The following is a 12,388-nucleotide window of genomic DNA, read 5'->3' as shown; positions in this document are numbered from 1 at the left end:
CAGTGAATAGACTTTCATCCTAGCAACCATGCGTGAAAATCGTACTTGCTTGCGATTTTCACACAGCCCCATTAACTTCTATGGGGCCTGCGTTGCGCGAAAAACGCACAACAGAGCATGCTGCGATTTTCACGCAACGCACAAGTGATGTGTGAAAATCACCGCTCATGTGCACAGCCCCATAGAAATGAATGGGTCCGGATTTAGTGCGGGTGCATTCCAGTATTTTGAATGCCGGATCCAGCACTAATACATTCCTATGGGGAAAAATGCCGGATCCGGCATTCAGACAAATCTTCATTTTTTTTCGCCGGAGATAAAACCGTAGCATGCTACGGTTTTATCTTTTGCCTGATCAGTCAAAATGACTGAACTGAAGACATCCTGATGCATCCTGAACGGATTACTCTCCATTCAGAATGCATGGGGATAAAACTGATCAGTTCTTTTCCGGTATAGAGCCCCTGTGACGGAACTCAGTGCCGGAAATGAAAAACGCTAATGTGAAAGTACTTTAAAATATTAAGTTTAAATCCCCCCTTTCCCAATTTTACATATAAAATATATAAACAATAAATAAATAAACATATTACATAGCCTTTTTAGTCACCTTGTCACCCCAAAAAATAGCATAGGACTGTTCTATTATGGGCCGAATGTTTCATAAAATGCGAAATGCACGCAGCTTTTTTTGGTGTTTTTTTTTTTTTGCGCGGTATTGAGTATCACAATACTTTTTTATGGTGACGAAAGCGAATCAAAATTTTGGTTTCAAAACAACCCTACGCCGATCTGATCAGCGTACCGTTGTCACGATACCAAAATTTTGATTCAGTTTCGATTTGGCGACTAAAAATTTGATTTGGCTCCTAAATTTTTCAGTTCAGGAGCCAATGGCTACTAGGAATTTTTTTTAGTCTGGAGCACTGTTCTGTGTGCCGGGCGCCCGCTCCCCTCCCTCCTCTCGGGGGCGGCAGCCTGCGGCTGCCCTGCCTACATGTGTGCCGTGCGACGCTCAGGCCAAAGGAGGCGTCACTGACTGTCAGTGGGGCCGCGGCGGAGGGAGGCGAGGAGGCGGAGCTGCTCTGTCTGCTATGGCCTGTAAAAGCTGCCCCTCCAGGCTGGCAGCAGAAGAACACAGTCACAGAGTAACACTGAGGCACGACTTGTTGGAACTTGGCCGACCCTGCTGGACTCTAGTCTGGACTCTGGAGAAGACACCTTAAGGCAGAGCCAGCTGAGATTGGAGCCAGGACCAGACCGACCCCACTCCAGCCAGACCCCAGTGATATATCAGGTACCGACTCCAACATTGTCCCTCATCATGTCACCCCCCCGATGGTGCAGACTCCAACATTGTCCCCCATTAGGGAGCATAATGGATGGGGGCTGACGGCTGTCATGGGGGGCATGATGGCTGACATGGGAGTAATGATGGATGGGTGCTGACGGCTGACATGGGCATGATGGATGGGGTGCTGACGGCTGACATGGGCATGATGGATGGGGTGCTGACATGGGGGGCTGACGGCTGACATAAGGTCATGATGGCTGACATGGGGGGCATGATGGATGGGGGCTGACGGTTGACATGGGCATGATGGATGGAGTGCTGACATGGGGGGCTGATGGCTGACGGCTGACATGGGGTGCTGACGGCTGACATAGGGGCATGACGGCTGACATGGGGGGCATGATGGATGGGGGCTGACAGCTGACATGGGCATGATGGATGGGGTGCTGACGGCTGACATGGGGGGCATGATGGCTGACATGGGGGGCTAATGGCTGACATGGGGGGTAATGATGGATGGGGGCTGACATGGACATGATGGGGTGCTGACGGCTGACATGGGCATGATGGATGGGGTGCTGACGGCTGACATGGGCATGATGGATGGGGGGCTGACGGCTGACATAAGGTCATGATGGCTGACATGGGGGGCATAATGGATGGGGGCTGACGGCTGACATGGACATGATGCATGGAGTGCTGACATGGGGGGCTGATGGCTGACGGCTGACATGGGGTGCTGACGGCTGACATAGGGGCATGACGGCTGACATGGGGGGCATGATGGATGGGGGCTGACAGCTGACATGGGCATGATGGATGGGGTGCTGACGGCTGACATGAGGGGCATGATGGCTGACATGGGGGGCTGATGGCTGACATGGGGGGTAATGATGGATGGGGGCTGACATGGGCATGATAGATGGGGTGCTGACATGGACGGCTGACGGCTGACATAAGGTCATGATGGCTGACATGGGGGGCATGATGGATGGGGGCTGACGGCTGACATGGACATGATGGATGGAGTGCTGACATGGGGGCTGATGGCTGACGGCTGACATGGGGTGCTGATGGCTGACATAGGGGCATGACGGCTGACATGGGGGGCATGATGGATGGGGGCTGACAGCTGACATGTGCATGATGGATGGGGTGCTGACGGCTGACATGGGGGGCATGATGGCTGACATGGGGGGCTGATGGCTGACATGGGGGGTAATGATGGATGGGGGCTGACATGGGCATGATGGGGTGCTGACGGCTGACATGGGCATGATGGATGGGGTGCTGACGGCTGACATGGGCATGATGGATGGGGTGCTGACGGCTGACATGGGCATGATGGATGGGGTGCTGACGGTTGACCTGGGCCTGATGGATGGGGTGCTGACGGCTGACATAGGGGCATGACGGCTGACATGGGGGCATGATGGATGGGGGCTGACGGCTGACATGGGCATGATGGATGGGGTGCTGATGGCTGATATGGGGGGCTGATCTGAGGTATGATTAACATTGGTGGTCTGACCTGAGGTATAATGGAAAATATTGTTTCTTATTATACTCCTCTAAAACCTATGTGCATCTTATAGGGCGAAAAGTACAGTCCTCAAACCAGATTGAAGCAGAGCGAAGATTTCAGGACCACACAGAGGAGAAGCCAGCTGCTGCAGACAGAACCAGGACCAGGTGAGCTGCGGGCGGGGCGGGGGGGAGCGGGGGGGTCACCGAGATGTAGCTTCGCTTGTGTTGCCAAAAAATCCTTGCACAGGCTCTGGTCACGTCCACGTGACAGGGCCGGTGCAAAGAGTCCCACAGTACCCGACCTATGTGGATACTTGCATGCACAATATTCTCAATAAAAACTTATTGAAACTAAAAACAGTGTACCATCCTATGTATTTTCGGTTTTAAAAATGTGGCTCTCAAAATAAATTTCAATCGTGGTTTTGGCGAGATTTGGCTCAGTTGAAAAAAAAGGTTGCCCACCACTGCACTAGCTCCCTGATAGGCCTTGCCACCAAATCATTTCCACCCGCGTAGACCACCAACACATCAGGCACCCTATCCATCCTTACAAAACGGTGCACCTCAGGTAGCACCCCCTTCCAGACCATGCCCCTACGCCCTATCCATCTTACCAAGACTGACTCACGGTTGAAACCCAGCTGCTGACCATCCGGCCGAACTGCTGCCCGGACGGCCCCCCAAAAGACATATGAATGCCCTAATATCCAAACCAGGGCAGGTGCTGCACCTGAAACGAGAAAACATAACGCAAGAACAAGACTGCATATAACAACCAGACCGTACCCACCTGCCCCCGCGTAAACCAAACCAACCACCTACAAGCGATTCAAACATACATAGGACCTAAAACGCGTCGACTCCCAAAGCTGAATCCGTTTAATGACCTCCTCACCCAAACCCAACCGTTCAGTCGCCGCTCCAATCCTGAAGGAATGGCTCGAATACCCCTCACGATCCAACCCCAACCGATTCAAACATTTTGAGAATACCGCTGAAAACTGGAAACGGGACAAAAAGGATCCATCAGCGTGTGTCAGCAATGGAGACGGCCCCGCCCCAACCCTCACCCCGAACTCCCGAAAGCAATGGATCGGACACATATCACATTCCGCAATTCCAAACGAAACCACTCTGCGTCCCCTGCCTTCTACATCTGTCTTCGAACGACGTATCACAAATTCCACTCTGTCGGGAAACAAATCAACATCATCTCTCATCAACCCCCCATCCTCCTCGTTGACGGACAAACCAGCTCGCCCAAGCGGAGTCCCCCTAAAAATGCCAAGGAAAACGCCAATTTAAACAACCGGACCTCCCACCCCGAACTACACACTCCCCTCAACTGGTCACCCAACTGTAAAAGTAAAGCGAACGACACTGGCCTCCTGGTATCCTCCCCTGTCCTCAACCTACGCCATCCCTTTAATGCCTGGCTCACCAAAAACGACTTGGTGAAATCATTCATCCCTCTTAATATAAACCCAAATGCCAATCCCGCCATATAACCATTCATCTTACCCTCCTCCCTACAATGGCCCACGAACGTCAATAAAGAAAACTCTAACTCCCCTATCTCCCCGCCCAGATCACCGCACCAAGCCTCCTAACAACTCCACGCTTTCAAATACATAGCCCACGTACCGGGCGCCAAAGATGCTTGAATGAGCCCCATTACGTTTCCTCCAACAGGTCCCACAGGCACGCCGGACACTGCATCCCCACCACCTCTGCCTCCGGAGCCAGTCGCCTGAAACTATCCCACTGCGAACGAGAAAGTACGTCAGCAACACAGTTCTCCACCCCTGGCACATGCACCGCCACCACCCAGGCATTGAGCGACAAACATTCCAACACCAACTGCTGAAGGAGCCGTACCACTAGCGGCGACGAAGCCGACAAACCGTTTATCGCCTGAACCACCCCCAAGTTATCACAGTGGAATTGTACTTTTTTATTCCGAAAACGGTCACCCCACAGCAGAACTGCTAACACTATCGGAAAGAGCTCCAAAATAGCCAAATTCTTCACCCAGCCTCGCTCAAACCACGCAACAGGCCAACCTCCAGCACACCATTGTACCCCACAAAACTCCCCAAAACCAGTACCTCCCACCACGTCAGTAAACAATTCAAAATCAAATGAGTCTATAACCTCCCCCATGAATAACGAGCGACCGTTAAACCTCTGCAAAAAGGAGCTCCACACTAGTAAGTCCGCTCGCAATTCCTTCCCCAACCGAACATAATGGTGCGGGGCTACCACCCCTGCCGTCGCCCCAGCCAAACGCCTGCTGAACACCCTCTCCATGGGCATAATCCGGCACGCAAAATTAAGTTTCCCAAGCAGTGACTGAATCTCCCGTAAATGCAGCTTCTTCGCCCGCAAAGCCCTCGCAACCTCCCCTTTCAAATCCACCAATTTATCCTCGGGCAATCTACACTCCATTTTTACTGAATCAATCACTATCCCTAAAAAACTCAATTCAGTTACCGGACCCACAGTCTTTTCTGCCGCCAACGGAACCCCAAACAGCTCAAAAAGTGACCGCAACGTCTCTAACGACAATGCACACACCCGCGACCCATTGGGGCCTATACACACAAAATCATCCAGATAATGAATCAGAGATTCACAACCCGACGAGTCCACCACCGCCCATTCCAAAAAGGAACTGAACGTTTCGAAATAGGCACACGAAATAGGCACACAACACACCCCATAGGCAAGCAACGATCAACGAAAAACCCCCCATCCCAAAAACACCCCAACAAATGGTGACAATCCGGATGCACTGGCAGTAACCTAAATGCAGCTTCGATATCAGTTTTTGCTAGCAACGCCCCCCTCCCACAACGCTCCACCCAGGTAACCGCCGCGTCAAAGGAAGTATACACTACCGAACACAGTGTGGGGTCAATACCATCATTGACTGACGATCCCTTCGGAAACGACAGGTGATGGATAAGGCGAAACTTGTTCACCTCTTTCTTGGGGACTACCCCCAGCGGTGACACACGTAAATCAGGGAGAGGCGGTTCCCGAAATGGGCCCGCCATCCTCCCTAGCGACACCTCCTTGCTTAGCTTCTTCGCCACAACCTCCGGATGCTCCCTCGCCGACCGCAAGTTTCTTCTTAACAACACCGCTCCCCCTCGGCACGAACGGAATCCTAAAACCAACACGAAAACCATCACTAATCAAGGCCGCCGCCGCCTCTCTATTGGGGTATCTAGCGAGATACGACTCCATCCTTCCCAGCCGCACCGGCGTCTCCCCCTTTGCTATGAGAATCGCCCCCTTTTTGTCTACCGCCCTTAAAGCATCTCGCCGCTCCATGATTCCCCCCGCATCCAGAGCACTCGTGCTTGAATTTACATTTAGCCCCGAATCGACAAACCCCTTCGTTAAACGCGAAACACAAGCCCTTAGCCGATACAGTCGCCAGGGTTGGTGCACCCCCACTGCCCGCCTCCCCCCGAAAGGGTTGCCCCGACCGCACAGGTGCCGTCACTTTTAGCCACAAGGCGATGTCCTTGTGGTCCCATCGTATTTCCGGACGCACCGCCTTTCTCTCCCGGAATTGCTCGTGGAGGGAGCTGGCGCAGTCGGCACCCGACGTGAAGGGTCCTGAGAAGGGCGCTGAGCCCGGGGGGGGGGGGGGTGAAGATATAGGGCTGTAGCGCACCCGCAGCCTAGCCAGCCGCGGCCGAATAGCAGGTGGCTGAGGTGGAACAGGAGCCTCAGCCGCCCCCCGCAGCAGCATCTGGACTTGATCCTGGACCCAATCTGAGCCCCGCACCTCCGCTGCTGCCAGCAACTCCCAGATCGCTGCTTCAAGCTGCCCCATTGCAAGGTACTGCCAGCTTCTCTCTTTTAACAAAATGGCTACCTTCTTCTCCCTCCCTCCTGTATTTAACCCCCTTCACTGCTCCCCCTTGCTTAAACTATCCAATCCACTCCCCCACGGTCCCCTAACCAACCCACTTCTCCCCCTCCCCACCAATCCTATACCTTCCGGGGCTCCCTAAACCAAACCCCCTGTCATGTGGGCCTCCCCTCAAGGTCTCTGCCCCCCTTCAGTCCGGCCATTGCTGCATTTCTGCTGGATATCCGCAGAACAAAAAATACAGACCAAATAGTGCATCTTTGTTGCAGATTTTGTTGCTGAAATACAGTCCTAATCAAAAGTTTAAGACCACTTGAAAAATGGCAAAAAATCATATTTTACATTGTTGGATCTTAACAAGGTTCCAAGTAGAGCTTCAACATGCAACAAGAAGAAATGAGAGTGAGACAAAACATTTTTTGAGCATTCAATTAATTGAAAATAACGATTAAACTGAAACAGGCTGTTCTTTAGCTGATCCAAATTTTAGGACCACATGCCTTTAAAAGGCCAAATCTGTGCAAAGATGTGGATTCATTGTCATTTTCTGTCAGGTAGTCACACGTTGTGATGGCAAAGGCAAAAAAAACTCTCCCTTTTTGAACGTGGTCGGGTTGTTGAACTGCATAAGCAGGGTCTCTCACAGCGCCCCATCGCTGCTGAGGTGGGACGCAGTAAGACAGTCATTTGGAATTTCTTAAATGATCCTGAGGGTTATGGAACGAAAAAGTCAAGTGGAAGACCCAACAAAAATTTCATCAGCACTGAGCCGGAGGATCCAATTGGCTGTCCGTCAAGACACTGGACGATCCTCGAACCAAATTAAGGCCCTTACTGGTGCTGACTGCAGCCCCATAACCATCAGACCGCATCTGAGACTGAAGGGCTTCAAAAACAAAAAACGTCTTTAAAGACCTCGTCTCCTTGAACGCCACAGAACTGCTCGTTTGGACTTTGCAAGAGAGCACCAAACATGGGACATTCAAAGGTGGAAGAAAGTTTTATTCTCTGATGAGAAAAAATTTAACCTTGATGGTCCTGATGGTTTCCAACGTTACTGGCATGACAAGCAGATCCCACCTGAGATGTTTTCTACGCGCCACAGTGGAGGGGGCGCCATAATGGTCTGGGGTGCTTTTTCCTTCAGTGGAACAATGGAGCTTCAGGCAGTGCAGGGGCGTCAAACGGCCGCTGACTATGTCCAGATGTTGCAGAGAGCATTCCTCATGACTGAGGGCCCTCGTCTGTGTGGTAATGACTGGGTTTTTCAACAGGAGAACGCTACAGTACACAATGCCCGCAGGACAAGGGACTTCTTGCAGGAGAATAACATCACTCTTTTGGCCCATCCTGCACGTTCCCCTGATCTAAATCCAATTGAGAACCTTTGGGGATGGATGGCAAGGGAAGTTTACAAAAATGGACAACAATTCCAGACAGTAGATGGACTTCGTGCGGCCGTCTTCACCACTTGGAGAAATGTTCCCACTCGCCTCATGGAAACGCTTGCATCAAGCATGCCGAAACTAATTTTTGAAGTGATAAATAATAACGGCGGAGCTACTCATTACTGAGTTCATGTTTGGAAGTTGGATTTCTGTTTTGGGGGGGTTTAGTTTTTTTTGGGAGGTGTGGTCCTAAACTTTTGATCAGCTGAAAAACAGCCTGTTTCAGTTTATTCGTTGTTTTCATTAAATTGAATGCTCAAAAAATGTTTTGTCTCACTCCCATTTCTTCTTGTTGCATGTTGAAGCTCTACTTGGAACCTTGTTAAGATCCAGCCATGCTAAATATGATTTTTCAAGTGGTCTTAAACTTTTGATCAGGACTGTACTTCTCATTTGACATCGTTTCCACTCTTTGCATTGCAAAGGGTAATCTGTAATAACAATCTGCAGCATAAGGTCATAAGCTGAAGATGTAAAATCCGCACCACAGGCAATTTCAACAGCAAATCTTTTCTGCAGTGTGTGGATGACAATTGCTAAAAACTCATTCACTTCGCAGGCACTGTAAAATGCTGCAGATTTTCTGCTCACAATTCAGAAACAGAAAATCTACAACATGTTGGAAGGCTGAAAAGTCAGCCTGAATTTGTGGGAGGGGCATCTAACCTTCATAAGCGCCAGCCCGCAGCTCCTCAGGGCGCTTCTGTTCCGTACCACGCAGCGTCAGGGGGGTGAAGAAAAGTTAATTTCTGTCTCCACTCATAGGGGGTCAGGGGGAGGACTCCTGGGTCCCCGTTAGGTTTTTTGGAAGGGCACTAATTACAGTTCTGAGGTCGAAGAGAGCTGGGGGTCTCACCAGATGTAGGTTAGGTCTTCACCGCACCCCATACGCGATCATCTCTCACTAATCATTCACTGCAATTATCTGTTCTGATCTGTAGTGGCGGCGTGGCCAAGTGATATATGTATGTGCTTTTACGTTGTATGCTGTTGTCTTCCTGCTTCTGCTGGATCGCCCAGCCTCACACCCATCTCTGTCTCCTGGATCGCCCAGGCTCACGCCTACCCCTGTCCCCTGGATCGCCCAGGCTCACACCTGCCTCTGTCTCTTGGATCGCCCAGGCTCACACCTGCCTCTGTCTCCTGCACCGCCCAGGCTCGCTCCTACCTCTGCCTCCTGGATCACCCAGGCTCGCACCTGCCTCTGCCTCCTGGATCGCCCAGGCTCACACCTGCCTCTGTCTCCGGGTTTTACCAGGCTCACACCTGGCTCTGTCTCCTGGTTCGCCCAGGCTCACATCTGCCTCTGTCCCCTGGTTCGCCCAGGCTCACACCTGGCCCTGTTTCCTGGTTCGCCCAGGCTCACACCTGCCTCTGTCTCCTGGATCGCCCAGGCTCGCTCCTACCTCTGCCTCCTGGATCGCCCAGGCTCGCACCTACCTCTGCCTCCTGGATCGCCCAGGCTCGCACCTACCTCTGCCTCCTGGATCGCCCAGGCTCGCACCTACCTCTGCCTCCTGGATCGCCCAGGCTCGCACCTACCTCTGCCTCCTGGATCGCCCAGGCTCGCACCTACCTCTGCCTCCTGGATCGCCCAGGCTCGCACCTACCTCTGCCTCCTGGATCGCCCAGGCTCACTCCTACCTCTGCCTCCTGGATCGCCCAGGCTGTCATCTTTCCAGCTATTCCCCCTTCCAACTCTCATGGATTTGTCTCCCAGGAACGTTTTCTTGCCTGGTTCATTTATCCGACATCTGGCCGAGGTCAGGTGACACGAGACATCGGCACAGGTATCATCCGTCAACCTCAGGTACGTTACCCAGACCGACACGTGCTACGTTTCGGTCACATACGGTTATCCAGGACTGTTTCTTTCTTTGCAGGTTAAACATGTCGCATGCTTCAGACGTGGAGGACACCATGTCACTCCCTGGAACGTCCGTCTCAGGCCAGGCCGGCACCGGGTCCCTGAGAAGCTGGACGATTCCCAGGCTCATCACCGAACTTAATAGGAGAGGCATCCCTCATCCGGCCACTGCTCGCAAAGCAGAACTTTACAAACTGTTGATGACCACCCCGGGTCCGTCAGGTGTCCAGCCGGGGACCATGGACATTCAGCAGTCGCTGATACATCTGCAAGCCACCATTGACTCCCTGGTCAGCGTGGTGGCTGACGCTCAGTCCAGGGTGTCGGTGCTGAAAGCTCGGGCTCCGCCCCCCCCCCCCCCCACGGCTGAGTCTGTAGTTCCTCAGGCGGCCTCGCTAGGTATTACGATCTTCGCCCTCCAGGTGGCCCCGGCCCATTTCATCCCGGACTGTATTAAGAAAGATATCCTGGCTGGGAAGGATGTGAACCTGGCGTCCATCCTTATCGCCTCACAAGATCTCCCTGAGAACAGGGTCATCAACTGTGGCGATGTCTCCCTCGTCCTGAAGGCCAAGGACGCAAGCCTCAATAGAAAGCTCACCATCCCGGAATTCGTGTTGGCGTTTAGCCTGTTCAGGGATATTATGTGCTCGGCCCAGCCTAGAAGGAGGGAGGAATTAGACTCCTACCTCTACCTGGTCACCAACCTGGGGCACAAGTATGGTGGCTCGTCATTTTATGACTACCACCGCTCCTTCTCGGCTAAGGCGGCCGCTGGTTCAATTCCAGTTTGTCACCAACTGGGCCAACATCAATATGGAGCTGTTTTGCCGCCACTTTGCGGGCCTCAGGGCCCCGTCTTGTTCAGGGTGCCAGTCCATTTTCCATTACTCGGACTGGTGTCCTAACTCGGTCAATCCCATCCAGGCTAGGTCCCTGCCCGGTCCCTCAAGTCTCCAACTGGGCGCCCCCGGGGTTGACAAACTGGGTCGGTCCATAGTATACCTGGGTAAGAGCCAGGTCTGCAACTATTTTAACGCGAACGGTTGCATCTTCAATGGTTGCAGGGCTCTCCACATCTGATCGCTGTGCTTCAGGGCTCACCCTCGTCCCGCCTGTCCCAAAAGGTCTGCAAAACAGCTATGACTAGCCGACATTGACCTCGATCTCCTTGGTGTCCTTCTGCGGGACCACCCCGACAGAGGGTTCGTGCAATTTTTGCTGTCTGGCTTCGCGGAGGGCTTCCACACGGGCCTTATCGCCCTGCCGCAGACGTCTTGGGAAGGTGGCAACCTGAGGTCTGCTTCTGAGGACCCGGCGGCAGTTGAGGAGTTGCTCCAATCCGAAGTCGACAAGGGTTTCCTCATCGGCCCGCTTGAGTCCATACCATTCTCTTCCTGGCGCATTAACCCCATTGGCCTGGTGTCCAAAAAAAATTCTAATAAACAGCGGTTAATCTACGACCTGTCCGCGCCTCATGCCTCTGCCGTTCCCAGCCTCAACTCGCTCATTCCATCCAAGGAGTTCGCCATGCAGTATTCCTCTATAGACGAGGCAATTAAGGACATTGTGAACTCCGGCAGGGGTTCCTGGTTGGTGAAGGCGGACATCTCGGACGCCTTCAAGCTCCTTCCCGTTAAACCACACTTATGGGGTTACTACGAAGTTAGAGCAATATTACGAAATTTCGTAAAATACATATATATAGACTCTATATGTGTATTTTACGAAATTTAGTAATATTGCTCTAACTTCGTCTTTTAGAATATTACGAATATTCTAAAAGACGAAGTTAGAGCAATATTAAGAATATACGTAAAAAGTTGAAATCGCAATTCGATTATTATAATATGAATTAATCGAATTGCGATTTCAACTTAGCACTGCTATATTCCATAGGCTAGAATTAACGAATATGGAATATAGCTGTGTTTAGTTGAAATCGCAATTCGATTAATTCAAGTTATAATAATCGAATTGCGATTTCAACTTTTTACGTATATTATTGCAAGAAGCAGGGTGGAATCGATCGGCGATCGAAAATGGGCAAAATTTGATTTCAAAAGGATGAAGAAGAAATTATTCTCACTGTAAGTCATGTCAGAACAATATTTAGCATTAGCAACACTCGACCTACAGCTTAAAAGGCTACTTTCACATTTGCGTTCGGGGCTCCGCTTGTGAGCTCCGTTTGAAGGCTCTCACAAGCGGCCCCGAACGCATCCGTCCAGCCCCAATGCATTCTGAGTGGATGCGGATCTGCTCAGAATGCATCAGTCTGGCAGCGTTTGGGCTCCGCTCAGCAGGCGGACACCCGAACGCAGCTTTCAGCGTTGGGGTGTCCGCCTGGCCGTGCGGAG

Source organism: Bufo bufo, chromosome 3, assembly GCF_905171765.1.
Source record: "Bufo bufo chromosome 3, aBufBuf1.1, whole genome shotgun sequence".
NCBI lineage: Eukaryota > Metazoa > Chordata > Amphibia > Anura > Bufonidae > Bufo > Bufo bufo.
The sequence above is the reverse complement of the archived record's forward strand: the minus strand, read 5'-3'. Positions refer to the sequence as shown.